Here is a 10,168-nt window from a genome sequence, read left to right on the forward strand (position 1 = left end):
GAAACTGTCATAGCAATTTGACATTGCTACAAGGTTCAAGCACGTGGTCAGCAGACTCCTCTCATTGAAGAGCGTGGCAATCACTCTGTCACTCAAACATTTCATGTTCATTTCCACCTTGGCCTTTGTACTGTCATTTCTTCTGCCTGGAATGTTCTTGCTAAGAATCCTCCTTGTCATTCAGGTTTCAGCTCAAATGTTAGTTCCTGAGAGAGATTGTCCAGACCACTCACTTTACTGTGTCTGCACTCAGCCTCCTACTCTCTACCACATTGCTTTATTTTTTCTTCATAGCACTTATCATGATCTAGCATCATCCTACTTCTTGTTTTAGTTGCTGATAGTCTGTCTCCACTAGTCGAGTTTCAATTCCAGGAGAGCGAGAAACTTAACCATGTTGTATTTCCCCAATGCCAAGAACAGTGCTTAGCAAAGAGAGGCTACTTGATAACAGCTGATGAGTAAATATCTCCAATTAAATTTTTTATGTTCGTCAGAAAAGCCTCACCATTATAGTGATTAGCTTTATACAAATTAACTGTTATTAATTTGACTATATAAAATAAATTTAGACTAATAAATACCACTATTATGTTGGAGGTTCCATGTAAGATTTTGTTATACTGCTAAAAATGTTTGAAAACCACTGGTCCAGTTCAACACTCCGCCACTGGCCCCACATCACCACCAACAACAAATTCCCTCCTCACTACTTCTGACAAGATATCACCAGTATCTGGTTAAACACCTCTAGTAAGGAGGTTCCTTTAAGGAATAGTTCTAAGGGTTAGAAAATTCTTCCTTTCTAATGAATATTTAATATTTAATATAATTTGAATGTAAATTTAACTATAAATATTTAGTGAAAATTTCCTCCACCAATGTTTCCACCAAAAACCCTTGGGAACCCCTTCAAACCCCCTAGAATTGGTACAGTCCATTTTCCATAGAATTTTCTCTCCCATCTTCTCTTTTTTCAGACTAAATTTTCTCAGTTCCTTCCACTTTTCCTTCATATGACCTAGTTTTAAAATCTCCCATCAGCCTGGTCTCTCTTTTTCTGGAAAATTCAATTTGCTATTTGACCTCTTGATGCATGTTTCCCTTAACTTAATTCAACTTTCCTGATACCATCTAAGTACAGATGACTCAAAATTAGCTCGTGAGCTTTGCTTAGCAGCCACATCACCCCATCAATTTTGTATCTGTTAGCTTAGGCTGTCATGCTGCAGTTAAGACTTCAAAATCTCATTGGCTTATGAAACAAATGTCCATCAGCTATAGCTATGCTCCAGCTTGTCTTCATTCCAGGACTCAGGGGGAAGGAGCATCTTTTCATTCTTTTCCTGATATTGCTCTCTTGTGGCAAAGAAGGCAGTGATGGGCTACTCTTGAAAGTGGTCCACCTCGTTCACTTCTGCTCACGTTGCATTGGCAAAAGCAATTCCATGGCCGAGACTGCTGCTCTCAAAGACAGAGGCTCTGTAAGGAGGACCCCTACAGGGAGTGTCAGCAAGTATTTTATTTTTACCGCATTCAAAGTCAACTTAAATCCCTACGTCTCTTTCATATGGCTTTCACATGGCTACTCTAAAGTCAAATGTCCCTCCAAGCTCCATCCCCTCTTCTTTTTTTATGAATTTCTCTTTGGGGTCTGTATTAGTTTGCTAGGGTTGCCATAACAAAATACCACAACAAACAGACATTTATTTTCTCACAATTCTGGAGGCTGGAAGTCCAAGATCAAGGTGCCAGGAGAGTTGGTGTTGTCTGAAGCCTCTGTCCTTGGCTTGCAGATGGCTGTCCTCTTGCTGCCTTGTCACGTAGTCTTTCCTTTGTGCATGCACACCCATGGTGTCCGTTTGTGTGTCCAAATTTTCTCTTCTTTTAAGGACACCAGTCACGTTGGATTAGGGCTCACCCTAATGGTCTGGTTTTAACTTAATCACCTCTTTATAAGCCCTATCTCGACATGCAGTCATGTTCTGAAGAACTCAGGGTTAGGGTTTCAACATATCAGTTTTGGGAGAACACAATTCAGCCTATGACGGAGTCCAAATTCATGAGTTTCTTCTTGCCTCTATTAAATGTTGCCCTATTAAATTGATGTGCCAAACAATGTGATTTCTCTCATTCTGGCCTTTGTCTTAACCACACATTTGGTTGACCTGTCGTCATTGTCTTCATAACCCAATTCATTGATGAAAATGATAAAAAGAGAGTAGAGGTCTCTGGTAGGACCCTGGAGGCATGCCACTCAAACAGAGGCTTCTAACTCTGGGGGTTACAGGATAGACTTCAGGGGGTCCTTGAACATCCTGAAATTGTATGGAGAATGTAGCAGGGGCTTTTTATTCTGAAGAAGATTCACAGATTTTGTTAGCTTCTCAAATGGATCCATGACCCAAACTTTGAACTTCAACATAGATAAAATCTTAGAGTTCCCTAAGAGAGAGCTGAGAGAGATACCACTGGTGCTTCCAAAGGACCAATGGCCATTAACCACCAGTCTGCTTGTCCACAGTGGAGGAATTTATACAGTTTGCTGCCCTTTTCCTAGAACGACAGAAGCCCAGAGGTTTTTCCCACACACCTGGGCTTGGGGGAAAAGACGTAAATGGTTAAAGGAAAAGGCTTCAACAAGGCTGCAACCCCATCAGACTTGCACAAATATAGTCCTCCACATCATAAGCACTTTAAGAATATTTGTTGAATAAACGAAACTTCATCTGGGGTGTCCTCCCCAAGTTCACAATCATCCCACATAAAAGAGGGGCACTCTTTGTTTATCCCATGGAAACATCAAGTTTGAGGTTCCACACCTTGAAAGAGAGCAGGTGGAAAAAATGCACCAGGGAAAAATAATAGTAACGCTTGATAGGTGAGAAAGGGTTGGATGAGTATAGATTATTTGACCTGGAGCAAAATTGCTAGGAAGTGATCAAATGATTTTAAAAAAGATGAAGATATTTGCTTTGGATTTGGCAGGATCTGGCTGCAGCTTATGTAGATATTGTGATTCCTTCAATGTCATTGGATTTTGTGGTGTTTTTAGTTTCTATGTATTGCCTGATTCTGTGATTTTAGGAGCAAGAAAGCAGCCTAACGTATTCAGTCTCGGCTATGCTCCAGGCACTGGGCTAGGAGCTTGGTATGTATTGTTTCTGGTTATTTCTTCACTGGGTGTCGTCTCCATTTCACAGAAGAGGAAGCGGAGGCTTCAAGACCTGTGATGGGGCTGTGTTTTCCTGAGTCCAACGACATGCTTTTTTCACTATGCTGCATTGCCAAGTTTATCACCTTCTCCAGGAAGTCACCACAGTGCTTCATGATAAGGGACTGATGAAAACACATTTCTTTACCTCCTACTCTGTGCCAGGTACTGTGCTAAGCTTAGTGTCCTTACCTGTTATCCCATCTAAATTACAATGAACAGCTGTTTGTAATTTAAATAGCTCTAATTTAAATGAATTTTTTAATATCGCTACCTTAGATGGAAGCCCTAAACAGGTCAGAATGGAATTAAGAAATCCTCATCCTGACAGAGGAAACTGGCTGAAATTGAGAATGTCTACTGCCTCCTAGCCTTACGTGAACTGCATTACATTTTGGTATCAAGCCATCCACCACATTAGGGCATGTTATGGGAAAACATCATGAGAAACTTCTAAGGCATTTTTTTAATCATCTAATACACCGCACATGTCATTTTTATGAGGCTCCAGGGGAGAGATTTCTCTCAGGGCTCAGTATCCAGAAAAGCTGTGGCTCCTCATAGCAACTAGCTTGTTCTGAACTTCTAGACCCTGTGAATCTTAGGATAATGTTTCTTTATTTGCCTTGGCCAGTTATGAAGCTTAGAGCCAAATTTGCAGCACCATGCCAAGCAACCAATTCACACAGTATCTAGTTTGATATTCTCCTTCCCTTATGTTGCTGAATTCCAGGATTCTTATTTTATCCTTTTGCAAAGCTATGTGTTTCTCTAGCTTATCTCAAATCTCTTGAGAAAGGAGGCAGAGAGATATATACATGCACACATCTATTTCTGTGTAAGTCCAAAAAGAGTAAACATCCAGCCAAGTCATTGTTTGTAAGCAAGCCAGGGCTTAGAGAAGAATTCAAGATTTCCTAAGAAGTTAGTGTAAGCAATCAGAGATCTAAGGATATACGCCAAGAAGATCTCAGGTCATGAGCATGGCTGTAATTAAATATTGCCTTATTTACAAAAGGAAAATCTTTGCTAGAAACTGAAGAGCAGAATCCAGGAGGAGATATCTTACTGATGTTTTGAGACCATTTGTTGCCCACGGAACCCATAAAATCAGGGACTATTCTAAGGAATGTTCTGAAACCCAGTAAAGAGAGGCAGCTGTGTATCACAGCGCTAAATAACTTGAGAGTAGAAAAGTGCCTTATTAGAAAGCAATTCATTTTGCTCTGTCCTTTTGCAGTCGAGGCGGAATCTTAATGAAAAGAGATGTTCTGCTTACTTTCATTTTGCATTTCAGCACCTGGCACCATCTTGCGCGTAAGGACTCAATGTGTGTTCACGGGAGTGAATTGAATTAAATACTTTAGAGAATTTGTAAGTAGTTGATGCAGGGTGGGGATGCAAAACTTTGGGGATAGGATGCCGGCTCATGCCTTCCCTACATTCAAAGGAGGAAGAAATGGCCCAAAGCCTGGTAAAGCAATCCAACGGGGTGGTAAACGTTTTAGAGCTGTTGCTAATACAGAGAAACCATCTGCATCTTTCCTCTGTATGTCAGCGAGTTGCCTGCTCTTTTCTCCATGCCTCTGAATGTGAAAATCCTCTCCGTGTTTAGTCCCTGTTAGACTCCTCTATCTGGTGATTTTTGATCTATTCTCTGCTGCCACATCATGGGGAAGAGATTATTTTTTTCCGCTGTGTCCAAATTGTTTCCTAAATACTGGGCATCTGTCCTGATAAGAGTTTTGCTTTCTACATCTAAGAGCTTTTCTTTTCTTGGTGGTGTGAATTGTTCTTCAGAGGAATTAGGGGTTAGGAATGGGCTGTGTGGATTCTGGTATTTCAATTAGATGCCTTTTTTTCCCCTCCTGCATGCATTTTTTCATAGTCTTTCCTTAAGGCTGTGTTTCTACATCAAACACATTTTTTGATTTCAGATTTTGCATCAACTTTATATTTATCTCAATTCTTTGTTATGCACACGTGTGCCTTCTAATCCTTATTTTATCATTTTGGTTTTTATCCTTCATCATGGTAATTGGTATTCAGTTTGGGTTTTTTTATGGGTACCCCTATAATTTAACGACTTAGTTGGGTAAGTGGTATAGCTACTCCTCCTTCAAAATACAGATCTGGGGAAGGCAGGGAATCACTCTCTTTTCTGCCCACTCCTGATCAAACCCAGCAAATTCCACCTATTCATTTGTAAGAGGTTGCACAGGCTAAAAATGCGAACTTTTCTAGACAACTTTATATTGTCAAGTGAAAAACACAAGGTACATAACTATGAATTCACTATGCTAACCTTTACATGTGAAGGGGTGGGAGTGGGGACAGAGTGTGTGTGTGTGTGTATGTGTGTGCCTGTCTGTGTGTGTAAATGTATAGAGTATACACAAGAAACTTGTTGAGTGGCTTCTCTGGGGAGGGGGCCTGAAGGGCTGGGGAACCAGAGAGAAAAGGACACTTATTTTTATTCTATAATTTTGTACATTTTGAATTTTGAACCATGTGGTTATTTTTTAAAAATCATCAATAAAAAAATTTAAGTTAAAAAAATTTAGAATGATGGGTTCTTGTGAGGCTGACATTATACAGAGGAACTTCCTGTAAGTGATAAAGAGAGTATGGCTTTGGCACAACACAAATTTGTTTTCTTGATCTTGGCCTTGTTACTTACTAGTTCAATGACTTCGGACGATGTGGTTATCCTCTCTCAGCCTCAGTATCCTCATCTGTAAACCTGAGATGATAATATCTACTAAATTTAATTGTAAAGGTTAAACATGGCACCATATATAAATTGCCTAGCAGAACCTAGCACACAGTAGGTACTCAGCAAACAGTGACTATTATTATTATTATTTCCATAAAATAATCCATTGATGCCACTGTCAGCCTTCCAAATTTCTGCACTGGCAAACCATTAGTCTGATCCATTATGTCATTTTTTATCCTTTAGGAGAACTATTACCTTCTTAATCAATAGCCCATACTGTCTCTATTCCAATGGACAACGGAAGGGGGAAGAAATCCTGCTAGGATGCTGAAAAATCTTCCCCACTGAATCTTTATTCCAGGACTTATCATTTAACACACACACACATTCATACTTATACACATACACACATCTAATCCAAGAATCTAATTATAAGTACTTGTTATAATATTTTTCCTTCTGGAAATCACTACAATACTTCTAACTTCAGCATATGGAAAACATTCTTACCTATAATGCAATATTATTACCCAGAAATGAGGGGAATTGTTCTTTCTTAGATTCTGCCAAATTAATTAAATGATACGCTATGTCTATAGGTAAGCTATTCTTTCAGCCTTGGAACTTGGAATCTCATCATTAATTATAACAAATATATGTATGAACGAAGCTGAAATAAGCCACAGAGAATGTTGGTAAACCAAATTTGAGACCACTCATTAATTTCAAGAATGAAAAATGAATTCTATCATTAAAAATAAGAAAAATAAAATAAATTTTATTTTATTCTTCAAAAAATACTTGACCTGAATCTGATGCTTTATACCAAGTTCATTATTTTATAACTGCTATCAAAAAGCATCTAACCATGGTGTCTGTCTAACATTCTCTTTGAAAATGACTCCTTCTCATTTAATCTCATGTGCACTAATTCAGTTATTTTTAATAGGCCAAGTGCACACACACACACACACACACGCACAGGGAACCTAAAAGAATAACGCTAAACTTCCAATTCATTTTATAAGCTATAGAAAAGAAATATGTTCTTAGAAATCAAGGCAGACAGCTGCCTACTAAATGTAAATTTTGCTGTTATGAATTTTTCATTTCTAAAAAGTATTCTGGTATAAGAAGAAAAACAGACTGAAAAGTAGTACAAAACAAGCTAATTTCTTGGAGGTTTTGGTTTAGCTTCAATTATAAGGGAAGCTTACAATAATTTAATATTTTTATAGTCACAAAATCGATTGAATTTATGAACACCGCCTGTCTATTTATGCCATGGAAATGGATTTCATCCTGAGCAGGATGATTCGAAGGCCAGGTCAGAAGTCAGTGGAAGATGCAGAAATGATGGAGAGGTGAGCAGTCTTCTTGGTGGAAACGTGTTTGTCCTCACTGAAGACCTGAGGAAACATACAGCTGTAAGTGAACAAGCAAAGTCATGTTGCATATGCAGACTGGGAATTATGGAGGGTGAAGAGTTAAAGAGTAAAGCATATTTTTGAAAAATACCTACATTTAAGAAAAAATTTCCCCAGGCTGGCCCCGTGGCTTAGCAGTTGAGTGCGCTTATTCCACTACTGGCGGCCGGGGTTCGGATCCCAGGCGCGCACTGCCGCATCGCTTCTCCAGCCATGCTGAGGCCGCGTCCCACGTGCAGCAACTAGAAGGATGTGCAGCTATGACATACAACTATCTACTGGGGCTTTGGGGGGAAAAAAAAAGGAGGAGGATTGGCAATAGATGTTAGATCAGAGCCGGTCTTCCTCAGCAAAAAGAGGAGGATTAGCATGGCTGTTAGCTCAGGGCTGATCTCCCTCACAAAAAAAAAAAAAGAAAAAACTTCCCTGCACGTATTCAATTTCCACTCATAGAATTTGTCTGAGTTGCCCAAGATTGCACAAATAGTGTATTAGTTTATAATAGCTGTTAAAAGATAAACTAAAGCATATTAAAAATTTTGAGAGTTTATTTGAGCAAACATCAATTCAAATCCACTAGCACCAAACCGGAAGTAGTTAGAAGCGCTCCACCACCAGGAGCTACTGGCAAGGTTTTTATAGAGAAGATGCGAGAGCAAAGCAAAGCAATTATTTGACTAGATATAGCTTAAGTGGTTTGCATTATTTGGGAAAACCTAGTTGGCTGTTTGTGATTGGCTGTTCTTAATCTTCAGGCATTTACAGGAAGCGACTCTGGCTTAGGTTTCAGTTTGCTTACATAGACTGCCAACGAATTAAACCCACCTCTGTCTAATGGCAACTTTGTTGATTACTTGAACACAAAGTACCACAAACTGGGTATACTAAACAACAGAAATTTATTGTCTCACAGTTTTGGAGGCTAGAAATCGGAGATCAGGGTGTCAACAGGGCCATGCTCCCTCTGAAAGCAATAGGGAAGGATCTGTTCCAGGACTCTTTCCCAGCTGCTGGTAGTTTTTTAGCTTGTGACAGCATAACTCTAATATTCACTTGGCGTTCTTCCTCTGTGTGTGTGTGTGTGTGTCTTTTATGTCCAAATTTCCTTTTTATAAGGACGACGATATATTGGTTTAGGGGATCACCCTACTCCAGCATGACCTCATCTTGTATCTAATTAGGTCTGCAGGGACCCTGTTTCCAAATAGGGTTGTGTTCTGAGGTATCGGGGTTAGGACTTCAACATATAAATTTGGTGGGAGGGGAACACAGCTCAACTCATAACAGATGGTAAAAGGTGAAACTGGGCATCAAAACTCACAAGCTAAATCTCTTTTCACTACCAGGTCACCCTCAACACATCCTCAAACTTTTGGGCTAGAAGAAGAGTTGGTGTGTGTCATGTGGGTGGGGAAGAGACACTGAAGAGAAGTTGGGGAGACACCGTCATAAATCTTATCTGCTTTCTAGCGACACTCATCGCTAAGAATTATGTTTAATCTCATCGGAAATTCAAAATTGGGTGGAGGTGAGCCTACTTCTGTAAATGGTAGCGTTTGTCAGTCAGTACTAGGAGCTCCTATTAGTCTACAGGTAGTACAATCCATGGTCTCTCTGAACCATATCATCTCATAAATTACAGATCTGGATGAGAAGTTAAAAACCACTTAGACCAATACTCTCAGTTGAAAAAACCAAGGCCCAGCCTGAGTCAAAAATAACTTACTCAAGACCACTAAGCTAGCCAGTGACAGAGCCGCAGTCTCCTGCTTCGTAGTCAGTGCTCTATCCTGACACGAGGCAACCAAGGATGAGTAAAAGATAAGATACCTTTTTCCTGATATGGACACTTTTTTTTTCCTCTCATCTTTGTCTCCAGCATCTCGTATTTAAAAGTTACTCAATTCCTGTCTTTCTGCCAACTCAACAGTTAGGGATGGACAGATAGAAAATGCTCAATAATATTTATTAAATGAATTTATGAAGGAGAACAGGAAAGCACTGTGCCTTTAAGGATAAATTCTTCAGCTGAACACGCAGGTGGCCTCCTGACTTATGTGCCCCTCCCTCTCTATGGAAAGATCCAGGGAGCTTCTTTGCCTCCTTCTGACTTGGGAAGTGGGTTGGGCTTGTTACCGGACACAAACACAGGTTCTTTACCCGCCACATAAGGGGAGCCAAATAAAAACTGGAACACCAAGCTTATGGCAAGGAAAGAGTTTTTATTTCAGGTGACGTCAGCCAGGAGACGAGAGTGAGCCCTCAAATTCATCTCATCTCCCTGAAGATGGGAGGCAAGGGGTTTTAAAGGTTTTGAGGAATGTGGCTGCTTGTGGGGAGGGCGAGCCTGTGGCCTTGCTGGTTGGCACTTTCCCACCAGCCTGCATGTGGCCCTGTGAGGCTGCTGGCAGGGAGGAGGGTGGTGAGATCAGGGAATCCGCAGGTGGGTGTCCTTGGTTGTCTGCCTCCGTGGTGGGTGGTGGATTCTGGTGCCAGGAAGCCAAGGGGTTGAGGTCTGAGAAGCTTCAGCTTCTTGGTATTAACTTAGAGAAGCAGGGAAAGGGACGAGTGCCTTTGGTTTTAACCCCATATGTGCTGGGTTTAACATGGGGGAACTGGTATCAAGGCCGGCATCAGGCTCTTCCTAGGAAAACTTTCCCTCTCTTCCCCTCTTAGATTTTTTTCCTTGAACTGTGCTCTCTAGAGTCTCTGAGTCTGGCTGTTTCTCTTCTTGCAGGAGAAATAGAAGCCTCCTTGGATATGACACCATGGTTGGTTGTGGCTGGAGATTGCATTGACTTCTGGTTG

This window comes from Diceros bicornis, chromosome 9, assembly GCF_020826845.1.
Source record: "Diceros bicornis minor isolate mBicDic1 chromosome 9, mDicBic1.mat.cur, whole genome shotgun sequence".
Taxonomy (NCBI): Eukaryota; Metazoa; Chordata; class Mammalia; order Perissodactyla; family Rhinocerotidae; genus Diceros; species Diceros bicornis.